A 17,410-nucleotide genomic window follows, 5' to 3' on the forward strand; every position below is an offset into this window, starting at 1 on the left:
AGAGGAGGCGGCTTGGTTTAGATATGGGAGAGATTCATGGAGTGGGGAAACGGTTATAACGTGGGAAAAGGAGTGGAGGCGTTTTTCCTCTTTTTTTTTGAACTTTAATTTATTAATTAGGTTTGTTTAATATTTTATTTGCAGATCACGGAGGAGGAAAATCTCATCACGGAGGAGGAATATCAATGAAAAAATCTTTATTTAATATTTGAATTAATGTCGATTGATGATCGAATCAACCGGGAGGATATTCAATTAGATTAGTTTAATTCACATTCCATTGTATTTTATTTTAAATTGTGCCGTCCACAATTTATTTATCACGGACTGGATCTTTATATTATTTATTCAATTTATCAGATCCAACACGGAATCGAGTCCAATAAATATTCCTCACAAAAAGGAATTATTTAAATTCGCATAATATTTTATTTCACAACTTCTAGTCCACCAATAATTAATTCACCAACAATTAATTCACCGACAATCAATTCACGGACTACGCAAAATTAAAAGCATAAGTAATTTAGGGTTCACAAATTAGGTTTAGAAAAACGGGGCGTTACATGTAGATTCGAAATTTCATTTATGAAATTTAAATTGTTGCTACGTGATTGAGTTTGATTATGTGGAATAAATCGTCATGGGGAATTGGAATGAAGTGCTATTTATATTTTAATGTGGGGAAAATCGATTTAAATAAGATCATGCATCTTGTTCTAGCCAAATAAAGTGGCTATTGTCGGCCCCTCCAATTATTGGAAATTTTATTCTTTCTTGGATTTAATTAATTATTTTGGGATATTCATCCAAATTAAATTCAAATCAAATTATCCCTAAATTGTGCTACATGAAATTCGAACTCTAACCTATTATTTTTGTGAGTTTCGAATATTCTCTATTTTTAATTAGGAGGATGAATTAGTTTCTTTGATTTAATTGGTACCTTGTTGATTTCCTTTAGCTATTTTAAATCCAATTAAACCATGCCACATTTTATTCTCTCACCCCAATTAAATTAAGAGTTGAATTATTTTCTTGTGTTTAATTAGGCCAATTCCCCCCCCCCCCCCCCCCCCGATTTGTAGAGGAGAATATATGTGCTTCCTATTTTGTGGAATTCCTTTTATTAAATTAAATACCAAATTAATACGTAAGTCAAATTAATTGAGGATGTGAATATTTTCTTTCTATTGTGTCTCCATCCCACACGTTTTTTTTTGCATAATTTCCTTGTAGAAATTTATTTAATTGTTGCCTATTTTGTGGGAGTCTTTTCCTATAAAGAAATTACCAAATTTAAATCCTATTCTATTTAATTGAGGATTTAAATAATTTCCTTGTGCACACCATCAAAATTTTCACCCCCTCCCTCATTATTTCCCTACTTTGAGATTTAATTTATTTTGTTTGTGCACTTGTTTATGGAATATTCATTATTTTATTTCCTAAATTGTGAATCTAATCCTCTCCAAGTATATACCAAATAAATTCCTTATTGAATTTCTAGCCATAATTTTTGAAAACTTGCCTTCCTTTTAATTGTGGGATTTTATTTATCGGCCACTATTTTATTCCTCCACAATTAATTAATTAATTAATTAATGAGATTAAACCTAGGACTATTTAATCACCTAAACTAAACCCTAGCTCCCATTCTCCCTCAAATTTTCATCCACCTCCGTCATCTCCCTCTCTCCACACACCACTCTCCTCTCCCTCTCTTCATCCTCTCCAAAATTCCTTCCAATCCTTGTTCTTGCATCCATTGGAGTTTGATTTTCAAGAGTTCCCGACGAATCGTATCAATCTTTGCTTCTACCGTTTGGTTTTCCCTCATCTTCACCATTGAAAACCTTGTCCTTGATTCCTTCATGCATATAGTGAGTGTAGGAATCTTAGATCGCATAATTAATTGGTGGGAATTTATGTTTGTATGAGAACAATTGTGAATATGCAATTTTGATTGAATATGTGTGAAGTTTGAATAAATCATTGGTCAATGATTTGTGATTATATGAGAACGTGATTGTGAGAACCATTTTAAGCATGATTGTGTGTTGGAAGCACGAAAAAATTTGTATTTGGATGAATGGGGAAGAAACCCTAATTTCGAAATTGTGAAGCCTGAAAACTGTTGTGTTCGGACAGTAAATTCCGACGTGTGTTTGACCAACCAAACGATTGAATTTTGACACGACATTTTAACTGAGTAAACGTCAATGTGTTTTCTGTTTTGTGTGTGAATTTCAGCCCCTTTTGACGAAAGATGAATATTTAATAAATTTTTGAAGTTGACTGCGCAATTCTGCCAGAAACTTGTATTCTCGCCCAGAAAGTTTCGTTTTCTATTTGACCGACCAAATGGCCTCCTTTTGATGTGAATTGAGTTATGTGAAAATTTCAGCCTCATTGGACATCGGATGAAGTTTTGGTGAATTTTTCAATTGAACTGCACAGTGCTGCCAGAATTTTATGTTCCGACCAGAGAGTTACATTATTGTTTTGACTGACCAAATTATGTGATTTTGGTGTAAAGTTTTAAATGGATGAACTTAAATGTGTCTACTGTGTTGTGACCAAAGTTTAGCTTCATATGAGGTCGGACGGATTTTTGGTGATTTTTACAAACCAACCGCGCAGTTCTGCCAGATTTGTTGATATGTGGAAATCACTTGTTGCCAAATTTGAGTGAATTATATGATGCATGTACGATTTAGGAATGTATCCTATGACTTGATTATGTGTGACACGTTGAGAAATATTATAGCATGTTTTCCTTATGTTGATGAATGTTGGGATGGGTAATTTAAGAGTATGATAAAAGGAACGATAGGACATGCAAGATAATATGACTTGATGGAAGGCTGATTTGTATTGTGGTTTGGCAAGGGTTATTGTGTGTACGTGAGCACAAGGAACGATGGTTGCCTTAAGTGGATATTGAATTGTTTAAGCAAACGAGGTGGGTTTTCTTTTTCAAATCTCTTTATTTTTCGAAAATATGTTGTGGTGTTATAAGGGTGGTTTAACTGTTATGTCATGCCATGATGTTTTGTTTATGGGATTGTTGCCTGATGCCTAGTTCGTCTGAGCTTGCTCCGTTAGGCTATATGGCTGAGTTGTGAAACGAATTCGGGTCTGAGTAGGGCCGCAAACCCTATCAGGCTGTGTACACTGGTGGGATCGTGAGTCGTCCTTGCTAGTTGGCTTGGCCGGTCTCGTGGGCGAATAGTGTGGCCACACTTTCGCCGCACTGTGATATGATGATTGTGATTGATGGATTGTTGAGAATGTGGGGAGATTGATTGTCTGGCCAGACTTTGAAATATTTTTGTGTTCTCGTGTTATTTCTTACTTGGATTCTAAGAAGTTATTTTTCAGGACCTTTCAAATTACCGTGAGCCCTTGTCTATTTAACAACTTGTTTCATTCATCCCTTGCAAGTGATGCATATTATTTCTTTTCATCCATTGAGTCATAACTCACTTTCAATTCTTGGAAAGTGGTGTTGCTTTCATAACTTTGGATAATTGGATTGATTGTAGTCTTCTTTGACTTATTATTTACACGAACAATATTTTGACTTTGTGAGCCTTTGCTATTGAACTTCATTCCTAAGGCTGCTTGCAGTCATGTCCTTCAATATAGGCACGATTCACGGACATGTTTTCTATGGGATATTCTTCTTTGAACTTTTGTTTAGCTTTTCATTTTGTAACCATATATGTGTCAAGTTCTTTCACATACAGTGAAATTCTTTTTGGTTCAGTTCCACTATATGTATTCTTTCCATAATAGAACCATTCTTTTTACAAAACAAAGTTAAGGCCTACATTTTGTACCTTGCCTTAACAAACTTAATACACTTGATTTTTTTTCAAAAGCCCCTTTGACTTTGGTTGCCTTTCACAAACATATGAACCCATTGATGTGATTATATTATTCCACATTATGATTTTCGTTGAACCATGATCAGTACCGCTTTGTGACAACTGCCTACATTTCTCAATCCTCATACAACTGATCATTTTTTTCCTCAACCCTATAAGTCATTATCCATTGATATGTGGACCTTTCAAATTTGGTCGAACAACTGAATTGTCTTGTTTGGTAGCCTACTATGAGAATTGACTTTAATTCGATTTCATCCCATATTCATGACCTATATTATGTTCTTTCAGGCTCCGTGGGGAACATCATAACCAATTGTTACAATTCGAAATCGGTTCATATCCAAGTTAAAACTGTTTGATTAAACTTTGAGTTCTTGATACATATTCCGAGTTCTTGATGCAACATTTGCAAGGAGAGGCAAATTAATTTTTGAGCCCCAGGCGACGAGCCAACTATCTTGTATGAAATTTCTTTAAATCGACGAACCTCCATAATCTCTGCTTTGCAAGCAACCACCATGATCAGAAAAGGGCGTCCGGCGTATCTTGTGTACTTGAATGGAGAGGAGAAGAAGGACTTGAAAGTGGAGGACGTAGCAGTAGTACGAGACTATTCCGATGTGTTCCCTGAAACCTTACCTGGACCGCCACCCGACAGACAAGTAGAGTTTACCATCGACTTAGAACTCGGATCTGCGCCAGTATCAAAAGCACCGTACCGAATGGCCCCTAAAGAGTTGGCTGAATTGAAGATTCAGTTGCAAGAACTGCTAGACTTGGGATTTATTCGGCCTAGTGTATCACCGTGGGGAGTGCATGTGTTGTTCATGAAGAAAAAGGACGGAACGATGAAGATGTGCATTGACTATCGTGAGCTCAACAAGATGACCTTGAAGAATAAATACCCACTGCCGAGGATTGATGATTTGTTTGACCAACTTCGAGGAGCGGGCGTATTTTTGAAAATGGACTTGAGGTCGGGATATCATCAACTAAAGGTCCGACGAGAGGATGTGCCTAAGACTGCCTTTCGCACTCGTTATGGCCATTATGAATTCGTCGTGATGCCATTTGGGTTGACCAACGCCCCGGCCGTCTTCTTGGACTTGATGAACCGAGTTTTCCATGAGTATCTCGACAAGTTCGTGCTAGTCTTCATCGACGATGTTTTAGTATACTCGAAGAACGAGGAGGAACATGGATGACATCTACAAACAGTGTTGGAAACATTACGAAAGGAGAAGCTTTATGCCACGTTTAGTAAGTGTGAGTTTCGGTTGACTCGAGTGAACTTTCTTGGTCACATTGTGACGGCAAATGGGATTCAAGTAGACCCAGCAAAGGTCGAGGCCGTGCAGAATTGGAAATCACCGAAAACACCGAGTGAAATCCACAGTTTCTTGGGATTGGCGGGATATTATCGACGTTTCATTGAAGGATTCTCTAAAATCGCGAGACCCATGACACAATTGCTAAAGAAGGGAATCAAAGTTGTTTGGACGCCGGAGGGCGAGGCGAGTTTCCAACTGTTGAAGGAGAAGTTGACGACAGCACCGGTCCTAGCCGTGCCGGCAACCGACAAAGACTTCGCTGTCTATACTGATGCATCAAAAGTAGGACTTGGATGCGTGTTGATGCAAGATGGGAAAGTGATAGCATACGCTTCCCGACAGTTGAGACCGAATGAATTAAATTTTCCGACTCATGATTTGGAGTTAGCAGCAGTGGTGCACGCACTGAAAATTTGGAGACACCATCTTTATGGAGTGAGATGCGAGATATATACAGATCACAAGAGTCTCAAATACTTCTTCGAGCAGAAGGAGCTAAACATGCGACAGCGACGTTGGTTATAGATTGTGAAAGATTATGACTATGGTATTCACTATCATCCGGGCAAGGCGAACGTAGTAGCCGATGCTTTGAGTAGGAAGAACCAACCGCAATTGCCTTATTTCCTAATGTAAGAGGAAGCGTTGATTCGCGAATTCGATAGAATGAGATTGGAAATAGTAAAAGCACCCGAGACAGTAGCAGGAAGAATAGCGACGCTAGTGATTGAGCCTGATTTGAGAACCAAGCTCATAGAAGCCCAACGACGTGATGAGAAGTTGGAAGAATTACGTGTGAAGGTGAGAGCCGAGAAGCTCGATCATTACCGTGAGGAGGCGGATAATGCTTTGACGTACGATGGACGATTGTGTGTGCCGAGCGATGAGGTGCTAAAAGATGAGATTTTAAGTGAAGCGCACGAGACTCCTTACACTGCTCACCCCGGAAGCACGAAGATGTATCGAGATTTGAAGCAACGTTTTTGGTGGAATGGAATGAAAGGAGACGTGGTGTCGTATGTGGAGCGATATCTAGCATGCCAACAAGTGAAGGCCTTACACCAACGGCCATATGGGAAATTGCAACCACTTGAAATTCCCGAATGGAAGTGGGAGCATCTAACTATGGATTTCGTGACGGGTTTGCCAAAGTCACAGAAGGGCAACATTGCAATTTGGGTGATCATCGATCGACTAACTAAAAGCGCACACTTTTTACCAATTCGAATTACTTATGGCGCGGACAAGTTAGCAAAGCTCTACGTGAATGAGATTGTGCGCTTGCATGGGTGCTAAAGACCATTGTGTCCGACCGTGATATGAAGTTCACATCAAAGTTTTGGATGAGTTTGCAACGGGAATTGGGCACACAACTGAACTTAGCACTGCTTATCACCCACAATCGGACGGACAGTCAGAGAGGATGATTTAAACGCTTGAGGATATACTGCGAGCCGTTGTCTTAGATCGAGGGGAAAGTTGGGAAACTGTTCTACCATTGGTTGAATTCGCCTACAATAATAGCTACCAAGCGACGATCGATATGGCTCCGTATGAAGCTTTATATGGCAGGAAGTGTCAATCCCCACTATATTGGGATGAAGTTGGCGAGAGGAAGATGTTAGGACCCGACGCTATAAAGGAAATGACCGAAATTGTGCATCAAATCCGCGCAAGGATCAAGGAAGCTCAAGATAGGCAGAAGTCGTATGCTGTCGTGCGTCGAACAGAAATCAAATTCGACGTTGGTGACAAAGTGTTCTTGAAAGTATCCCCGACGAAAGGAGTTGTGAGGTTTGGAGTGAAGGGCAAGCTGAAACCGCACTTTGTAGGACCGTACGAGATTATTGATGAAGTAGGTCCTGTAGCGTATCATTTGGCGTTACCTCTCAGTTTTGGGAATGTGCACAACGTGTTCCATGTGTCGCAGTTGCGCAAGTACGTGTTCGACCCCAAGCATGTTATTCATCAAGAGGAAGTGATCCTAACCCCCGACATAAGCTACAAGGAAAGGCCAGAGGCAATCCTAGAACGGAAGGTGCAAGAGTTGCGAAACAAGTCGATAGCATCCGTGAAAGTGTTGTGGAAACACCATAGTCCCGAGGAAGCTACATGGGAGTTAGAAGATAGAATGAAAGTAAAGTACCCCGAGTTGTTTATGTGAGACGATCAAATTTCGGGAAGAAATTTCTGTTAAGAAGGGAAGGATGTAACATCCCAAAATTTTTGTGACCTTTATTTAATATATGTCGATTGGAATATATGTGCTTCCTATTTTGTGGAATTCCTTTTATTAAATTAAATACCAAATTAATACGTAAGTCAAATTAATTGAGGATGTGAATATTTTCCTTCTATTGTGTCTCCATCCCACACGTTTTTTTTTTGCTTAATTTCCTTGTAGAAATTTATTTAATTGTTGCCTATTTTGTGGGAGTCTTTTCCTATAAAGAAATTACCAAATTTAAATCCTATTCTATTTAATTGAGGATTTAAATAATTTCCTTGTGCACACCATCAAAATTTTCACCCCCTCCCTCATTATTTCCCTACTTTGAGATTTAATTTATTTTGTTTGTGCCCTTGTTTATAGAATATTCATTGTTTTATTTCCTAAATTGTGAATCTATTCCTCTCCAAGTATATACCAAATAAATTCCTTATTGAATTTCGAGCCATAATTTTTGAAAACTTGCCTTCCTTTTAATTGTGGGATTTTATTTATCGGCCTCTATTTTATTCCTCCACAATTAATTAATTAATTAATTAATGGGATTAAACCTAGGACTATTTAATCACCTAAACTAAACCCTAGCTCCCATTCTCCCTCAAATTTTCATCCACCTCCATCCTCTCCCTCTCTCCACACGCCACTCTCCTCTCCCTCTCTTCATCCTCTCCAAAATTCCTTCCAATCCTTGTTCTTGCATCCATTGGAGTTTGATTTTCAAAAGTTCCCAACGAATCGTATCAATCTTTGCTTCTACCATTGGTTTTCGATTCAAGAAGGTATAATTGAATCTTTTCCCTCATCTTCACCAATGAAAACCGTGTTCTTGATTCCTTCATGCATATAGTGAGTGTAGGAATCTTAGATCGCATAATTAATTGGTGGGAATTTGTGTTTGTATGAGAACAATTGTGATATGCGATTTTGATTGAATATGTGTGAAGTTTGAATGAATCATTGGTGAATGATGTGTGACTATATGAGAACGTGATTGTGAGAACCTTTTTAAGCATGATTGTGTGTTGGAAGCATGAAAAAAATTGTGTTTGGATGAATGGGGAAGAAACCCTAATTTCGAAATTGTGAAGCCTGAAAACTGTGGTGTTCGGACAGTAAATTCCAACGTGTGTTTGACCAACCAAACGATTGAATTTTGACACGAAATTTTAACTGAGTAAACGTCAAGGTGTTTTCTGTTTTGTGTGTGAATTTCAGATCGTTTTGACAAAAGATGAATATTTAATAAATTTTTGAAGTTGACTGCGCAATTCTGCCAGAAAGTTGTATTCTCGCCCAGAATGTTTCGTTTTCTATTTGACCGAACAAATGGCCTCCTTTTGATGTGAATTTTTTTAATAGATGAATTTTGAAGTGTCTTCTAAGTTTTGTGAAAATTTCAGCCTCATTGGACATAGGATGAATTTTTGGTGAATTTTTTCAATTGAACTGCACAGTGCTGCCGGAATTTTGTATCCCGACCAAAGAGGTACATTATTGTTTTGACTGACCAAATTACGTGATTTTGGTGTAAAGTTTTAACTGGATGAACTTAAATGTGTCTACTGTGTTGTGACCAATGTTTAGCTTCATATGAGGTCGGACGGATTTTTGGTGATTTTTACAAACCAACCGCGCAGTTCTGCTAGATTTGTTGTTATGTGGAAATATCACTTGTTGCCAAATTTGAGTGAATTATATGATACATGTACGATTTAGGAATGTATCCTATGACGTGATTATGTGTGACATGTTGAGAAATATTATGGCATGTTTTCCTTATGTTGATGAATGTTGGGATGGGTAATTTAAGAGAATGATAAAAGGAACGATATGACATGCATGATAATATGACTTAATGGAAGGCTGATTTGTATTGTGGTTTGGCAAGGGTTATTGTGTGTACGTGAGCATAAGGAACGAGGGTTGTCTTAAGTGGATATTGAATTGTTTAAGCAAACGAGGTGGGTTTTCTTTTTCAAATCTCTTTATTTTCCGAAAATATGTTGTGGTGTTATAAGGGTGGTTTAACTGTTATGTCATGCCATGATGTTTTATTTATGGGATTGTTGCCTGATGCCTAGTTCGTCTGAGCTTGCTCCGTTAGAATATATGGCTGAGTTGTGAAACGAATTCGGGTCTGAGTAGGGCCGCAAACCCGATCAGGCTGTGTACACTGGTGGGATCGTGAGTCGTCCTTGCTAGTCGGCCGGTCTCGTGGGTGAATAGTGTGGCCACACTTTCGTCGCACTGTGATATGATGATTGTGATTGATGGATTGTTGAGAAAGTGGGGAGATTGATTGTCTGGCCAGATTTTGAAATATTTTTGTGTTCTCGTGATATTTCTTAACTACACATAAAACTCGAGATCACTGGTATGGATGACATAACTGTATAAAATGTTTTCGGCATGAGCCCATTGAGTACAACAAGTACTCAGCCCTGCATAGAACAAAGACTTAGACTTATGTTATGTTCGCTTATACATTTAATATGCAATAAACATCCATTAAATGTAAAACATAACAACATTACGACAAAAATAATATGTTGCATTCATTGGAAAATAATTATTAGAGTTTTACAGTATTCAATCACTCGAAAGGTGATTTCTAGTATACAAACCCTAACAGATAGTGAATACCACAGTCATAATCCTTCACAATCTCTAACCAACGTCGTTGTCGCATGTTTAGCTCCTTCTGTTCGAAAAAGTACTTGAGACTCTTGTGATCCGTATAAATCTCGCATCTCACTCCATAGAGATAGTGTCTCCAAATCTTTAGTGCGTGCACTACTGCTACTAGCTCCAAATCATGAGTCGGAAAATTCAGCTCATTCGACCTCAATTGCCGGTAAGCATATGCTATCACTTTCCCATCCTACATCAACACGCATCCTAGTCCTACTTTAGATGCGTCGGTATAGACGGAGAAGTCCTTTTCAGGTTCTGGTACCGCTAGGACTGGTGCTGAAATCAATTTCTCCTTCAACAGTTGAAAACTCGCCTCGCATTCTGGTGTCCAAACCACCTTGATTCTTTTCTTCAACAGTTGTGTCATTAGTCTCGTAATCTTAGAGAATCCCTCGATGAACCGTCGGTAGTATCCCGCCAATCCCAAGAAACTACGGATTTCACTCGGCGTTATCGGTGACTTCCAATTTTGTACCGCCTCGACCTTTGCTGGGTCCACTTGAATTCCATTAGCTGTCACAATATGACCAAGGAAGTTCACTCGAGTCAACCAAAACTCACACTTACTGAACTTGGCATAAAGCTTCTCTTATCGTAATGTTTCCAACACCGTTCGCAGGTGCCATCCATGCTCCTCCTCATTCTTCGAGTAAACTAACACATCGTCGATGAAGACCAACACAAACTTATCGAGATACTCGTGGTAAACTCGGTTCATCAAATCCATGAAAACTGACGGGGCGTTAGTAAGTCCAAATGACATCACGACGAACTCATAATGGCCATAACGAGTGCGAAAAGCAATCTTAGGCACATCCTCTCGTCGAACCTTTAGTTGATGATACCCCGACCTCAAGTCCATTTTTAAAAATACGCCCGCTCCTCGGAGTTGATCAAACAAGTCGTCGATTCTTGACAGTGGGTACTTATTCTCCAGGGTCAACTTGTTGAGCTCACGATAGTCGGTGCACATCCTCATCATTCCATCCTTTTTCTTTACGAACAACACAGGCGCTCCCCATGGTGATACACTAGGTCGGATAAATCCCAAATCGAGCAGTTCTTGCAACTGAATCTTCAATTCAGCCAACTCTTTAGGGACCATTCAGTTTGGTGCCTTCGATACTGGCGCAGATCCGGGTTCTAAGTCGATGGTAAACTCCACTTGCCTATCGGGCGGCGGTCCAGGCTAAGTTTCAGGGAACACATCCAGAAAATCTCTTACTACTGCCACGTCTTCCACTTTCAAATCTTCCTTCTCCTCTCCGTTCAAGTACATAAGATACGCCGGACGCCCTTTTCTGATCATCGTGGTTGCTTGTAAAGCAGAGATTATGGAGGTTCGTCGGTTCATGGAAATCCCATACAAGATAGTCGGCTCGTCGCCAGGGGCTCAAAAGAAATTTGCCTCTCCATGCAAATGTTGCATCAAGAACTCAGAATATGTATCCAGGACGCAAACTTTAATCAAATAGTCTTGACTTGGATATGAACCGATTTCGAATTATAACAACACTGAGAAAAATGCTTTAAATTTGAAGAGTTCCAAAATCTCTCAATGCAACTAGAATTACAATTTCAGCTCGACTTTTGTTTTGAATCTCGCTAACTTGCAACAATTGGTTATGATCATCCCCACGGGGCTTGAAGGAACATAAGATAGGTCATGAATATAGGATGGAATCGAATTAAAGCTCAATTCTCATGGTAGGCTACCAAACAAGATAATTCAGTTGTTCGACCAAATTTGAAAGGTCCACACATCAATGGATAATGACTTAAAGGGTTGAGCAAAAGAAATGATCAGTTGTGGATTGAGAAATGTAGGCAGTTGTCACAAAGCGGTACTGATCATGGTTCAACGAAAATCATAATATGGGATGGTAGAATCACATCAATGGGTTCATAAGTTTATGAAAGGCAACCAAAGTCAAAGGGGCTTTTGAAAAAAAATCAAGTGGATTAAGTTTGTTAAGGCAAGGTACAAAATGTAGGCCTTAACTTCGTTTTGTAGAAAGAAAACTTCTATTATGGAAAGGATACATATAGTGGTACTGAACCAAAAAGAATTTCACTCTGTAAGAAAGAACTTGGCACAGACATGGTGACAAAATGGAAAGCTGAACAAAAGTTCGAAGAAGAATATCCCATAGAAAACATGTCTGCGAAACGTGATTATATTGAAGGACGTAACTGCAAGCAGCCTTAGGGATGAAGTTCAATAGCAAAGGCTCACAAAGTCAAAATATTATTCGTACAATTAATAAGTCAAAGAAGACTACAATCAATCCAAGTGTCCAAAGTTATGAAGGCAACTCCACTTTCCAAGAACTGAAAGTGAGTTATGACTCAATGGAGGAAAAGAAATAATATGCATCACTTGCAAAGGGTGAATGAAACAAGCTGTTAAATAGACAAGGGCTCACGATTATTTGAAAGGTCTTGAAAAATAACTTCTTAGAATCCAAGTAAGAACTGTTGATTAAAAATAGTTTGTTCTAACTATTAAAGTCACACCCCCTCGTTCATCTTTTGCAAGCCGAGACTGGTAACATCGCTCTAAGAACTGTGGATTCCATGTTGAGATTCTTCGTGTCATTGCCACTAATAATGAATGTCGGAATCCACATCTTCATAAAATTCCTTGCATGTCATAATGACTATCCTCGTAGGACATTGTTATCATCCTCGTGCTCCAGGGTATGGAGATCATCTCCACCGTGTTTCCACTTACGCAAGATTACACTATACTACTTTAAATCGCGAGTATGATCGCTCGTCGTTGCATGAAAATATCACTTAGCATCAGCTCTTCTTGTCTCGCACCTTGACTTAAGGGTTTGCCTCAACTTACATATTCTCGTACGTTTCATTGCTCAGAGAAGCAATAGTTAGGCTTTCAACTTAGAACTACGATTCGCGCGGTCAACTAGGCTTATATTTTAGATACTCTAAGTTGACAACACAATTCATCATCTCATATATCATCTACCACAATTTAGGTCATTCATACCTTAAGATAAACACACAACATTTTCACATCCCATAGCACGTCATTCATACCTCAAATAAACACACAACATTTTCGCATCTCATAGCAAAACACTTTCGAACTTCACAATTATATTCAAAACTTTTGAAACAAAATTTCTTTACACTTTCACACTTTCCCAAAATTTTTCCACATCTCACTTTTAAAGTAAAAGCTTTGACTCAAACTAAAACGTACTTTTGCATCAACTTTCATCATTCGTATAAAACACTCCATAGAATAACGTATCATGCTTCGCACCTCATAACATACACAACATCACACTTCCATAGCTAAATTTTCCAAACGAAAAAAAATTTAATTATTATTTTTTTTTCGAAACTTAAATTTTTTTAACAACTAAGTGATATTGCAGTTGTAACAACTAAGTTCGATATCGTTAGATCAAACAGACATTTTGGGCATTCTATGTTTGCATACAAAGTTCATAGCATCATACTTTCTTCTATCAACACTTTCATAAAATACCTCACACTTTAACGTCCATAAATCGTCACTTAAAACATGATTCACATACCAAAAGAATCACATACCAAATAATTCAACATGCATAAACGTATATCACCATACATAACTACGTCCTATTTCTCATTCACTTCCAGATCTCAATTTTTCCAAAAGAAAAGAACTAACATGCTTTCGTTTAAGGTTTAAAGATTTTCCAAAATTTTCAACAACTTTCCATAACATAAATATTTTTCCTTAATCAAACACCACTAGAACAACTACTCATTAATATTGCAAAACATCAACCTCAAAATCCCCCTTTTTCATATCAAACACCATGCAAAACTTTCGAAACTCATAAAACATTTGCATTCCAAACAAAACACTCATGAACTTCACATATATGTTTGAAACAACATTTTTAAACTGCCGATTTTTTTTTCTTGAAAATTTCAACATACTCAAAACAACTCATCAACTTTCATCTTTCATGTAAAACACTCCATCTTCCTATGTTCACATGCTTACGTCGTAACACTTTCACACATATAACACATGCTTAGGTCATCATACCGATCTTGCTCATGTTTCACATAATCATACCATCACAATAGCATATTCATACATACAACACGTGCTAAGATCATCTTGCCAATCATGCTCGTACTCCATATAATCATACTATCACAACATCATGTTCACACATACAGCACGTGCTTAGATCTTCATGTCAATCATGCTCATATTCCACGTAATCATGTCATCACAATTTATTTTCACGCATAACGTTCATTCACATGCATACACTTGCCAAAACATCCCCCTCATATCATCATCAACTTCATACATCGATCTCACATCCTTTCAACAACTTAAACATACCTCACTTTCTTTGGTTGAGCGTGATGCTTTGGATGTTGAGCCTTCGTGACACTTCTAGTCTAAGGTTTATTAATCTAGACTTAAGGTAAAATAAGACTCTCGGACCAGAGCGAAAGAACGAAGCTCTGATACAACTCTGTAACGGCCGCCCTTACTAAGGATAGCAAGGACGGAAAAATCGCGACTAAGGGGAGGGACTAAGAAGTGGGGAAGAAATGGGGGACACAAAATATTTTAGTCTACAAAAATATTTTAGTTTAACCAAAAATTGATAAGCAGCGGAATTAAAGTATCTAAGTATTTGACATAATCAAAACCATACGAAGTAAATTAAACTCTTGTGACATCAGTTTCAAAAGATAGCAGCGGAAAAATTATCGAAGAGAGTCATAGGATGACGCCTATGTATGAAGATACAACGCATCCAAATTTCCTAAGACGACTCAACATCCACCGCAACATCCCGCTCAACATGCACATAAAGAAAACATATGCAGGGCTGAGTATTTGATATACTCAGTGAACACGTGCCAAAGTATTTTATATAAGTTATGTCATCCATACCATAGTGAACTCGAGTTTTACGTTTATTTAAAGAAATATCACGAGTATCACCAAAACAGTTTCACAGCCTGGCCAGTCAACAATCTCCCCACTTTCTCAACAATCCAACAATCACATCATCAATCCACAGTGCGACGAAAGTGTGGCCACACTATTCGCCCATGAGACATGCCGACTAGCAAGGACGGCTCCCGATCCCACTAGTGTACACAGCCTGATAGGGTTTGCGGCCCTACTCAGACCCGAATTCGTTTCACACAAAGCCATATAGTCTAACGGAGTAAACTCAGACGAACTAGGCATCATGCACACAATCTCAACATCAAAACAGTCCATGGCATGACATAACACTTTTAACCACCCTTATGGCTCCACAATCATACTTTGGAAAAGTAAAAGAGTTTAGTTAAAGAAAGCTCACCTCGATTGCTTAGACAACACAAAACACAACTCAAGAAACCCTTGTTCCTTGTGCTCACGTACGCACGATAACCCTTATCAACATCACAACACAATCAGCCTTCCATCAATTCAATTATCATGCATGTCCTAACGTTCCTTTCATTGTCTCCTTAACTTACCCATCCCAAACGTTCACCAACATAAGGAAACACACCATAGCATACATCAACGTACAACACATCACTATATCATAGGATAGGTTCCTTAACATATATGAATCATATATATCATTCAAAACTTAACAATAAAGATTATTTTTGTATGACAGAAATCTGGCAGAATAGCGCAGTCGTTTTGTAAAAATCATTAAAAATTCATCCGACCTCCGTTGGGGCTGAAATTTTACCACAATACAGTAGACAGATCAAAGATCATCCAGTTAAAATTTGACATCAAATCACGTCTTTAGGTTGGTCAAATCAAAAACGAAACTCACTGGACGAGAATACAAATTCTGGCAGAACTGCGCAGTCAACTTCAAAAATTCGATAGAAGTTCATCTTTCGTCCAAAAAGGCTGAAATTTACACACAACACAGAAGACACCTTAAATTGTACTCATTTAAAATTTGCACCAAAACAAGATTTTTGGTCGGTCAAACACACGTCGGAATCTACTGTCCGAACACCACAGTTTTCATGCTTCACAATTTCGAATTAGGGTTTATCAATCATTCATCCAAACACATATATTCATGCTTCCAACACATAATCATGCTTCAAAAATATCTCACAATCATGTTTTCATATATTCACATAGCATTCACCACAAATCATCTACAAGTTTACTCTAATTTTTCAATAAACGCATACTCTTATATTTTCTCATGCAACCACCAATTCCACCCGATTAATTCTTAGATCTACGATCTCTACACTCACTATATGTATGAGGGAATCAAAAACAAGGATTCAATGGAAAGGATGAGAAAAAGAAATTCAATTATACCTTTCTTGATCAAAAACAATAGGTAGAAGTGATAATGGATGCGATTCTAAGGTGAATCTTGAAGTTCCAACTCCAAGTTGATGCAAGAACAAAGAGTTTGTGAAGGATTTTTGGAGAGGATGAAGAGAGGGGGAAGGAGGCGTGTGAGGGAGAGAATGAGGGAGGGGAGGCGTGTGAAATTAGGAGGCTAGGGTTAGGGTTTAGTTTAATTTATGCATTAGGTTTAATTCACACCCAATTAAAATAATTAAATTGTGGGAGAATAAAATAAAATCCCACCATTTAGAAGAACAAATAGGCGTGTGATTGAGGAAGAGTTCGAAAATTGCCATTTAATTAGCACTGAATTGATTTGGAAATATATTCACTACTTAGGAAATAAAACAATGAGTATTTCATAAATAAGGGAACAAAATAAATTAAATCCCCAATTAGAAAATAAAAAGGGGGGGCATGTATTTTGAAGCATGGGAGGAAAAATAAATCCTCAATTAAATGGGAATAGAATTTAAATTTGGAATTTTTTTTATAGGAAAAGACTCCCATAAAATAGGTAACAAATAAATTAATTTCCACAAGAAAAATAAAAGCATATTGGGCGTGTGGGATGGAGAGCAAAAATAAAAGGAAAATATTCACATCCCCAATTAATTAGACATGGGTATTAATTATGTATTTATTTGAATAGAAGGGATTCCACAAAATAGGAAACAAATATAATTTCTCCACAATAGGGAAGGGCCGAAAATTGGCTTTAATTGCCACAAGGAAATAATTCAAATCTTCATTTAATTATGGTGAGGAACAAAATGTGGCATGATTTAATTGGATTTAAATTAAAAGAAGGGAAATCAACAAGGCACCAATTAATTCAAAGAAAATAAATCATCCTCCTAATTAAGAT

Source organism: Salvia splendens, chromosome 11 (genome assembly GCF_004379255.2).
Source record: "Salvia splendens isolate huo1 chromosome 11, SspV2, whole genome shotgun sequence".
In the NCBI taxonomy this organism is placed as follows: domain Eukaryota; kingdom Viridiplantae; phylum Streptophyta; class Magnoliopsida; order Lamiales; family Lamiaceae; genus Salvia; species Salvia splendens.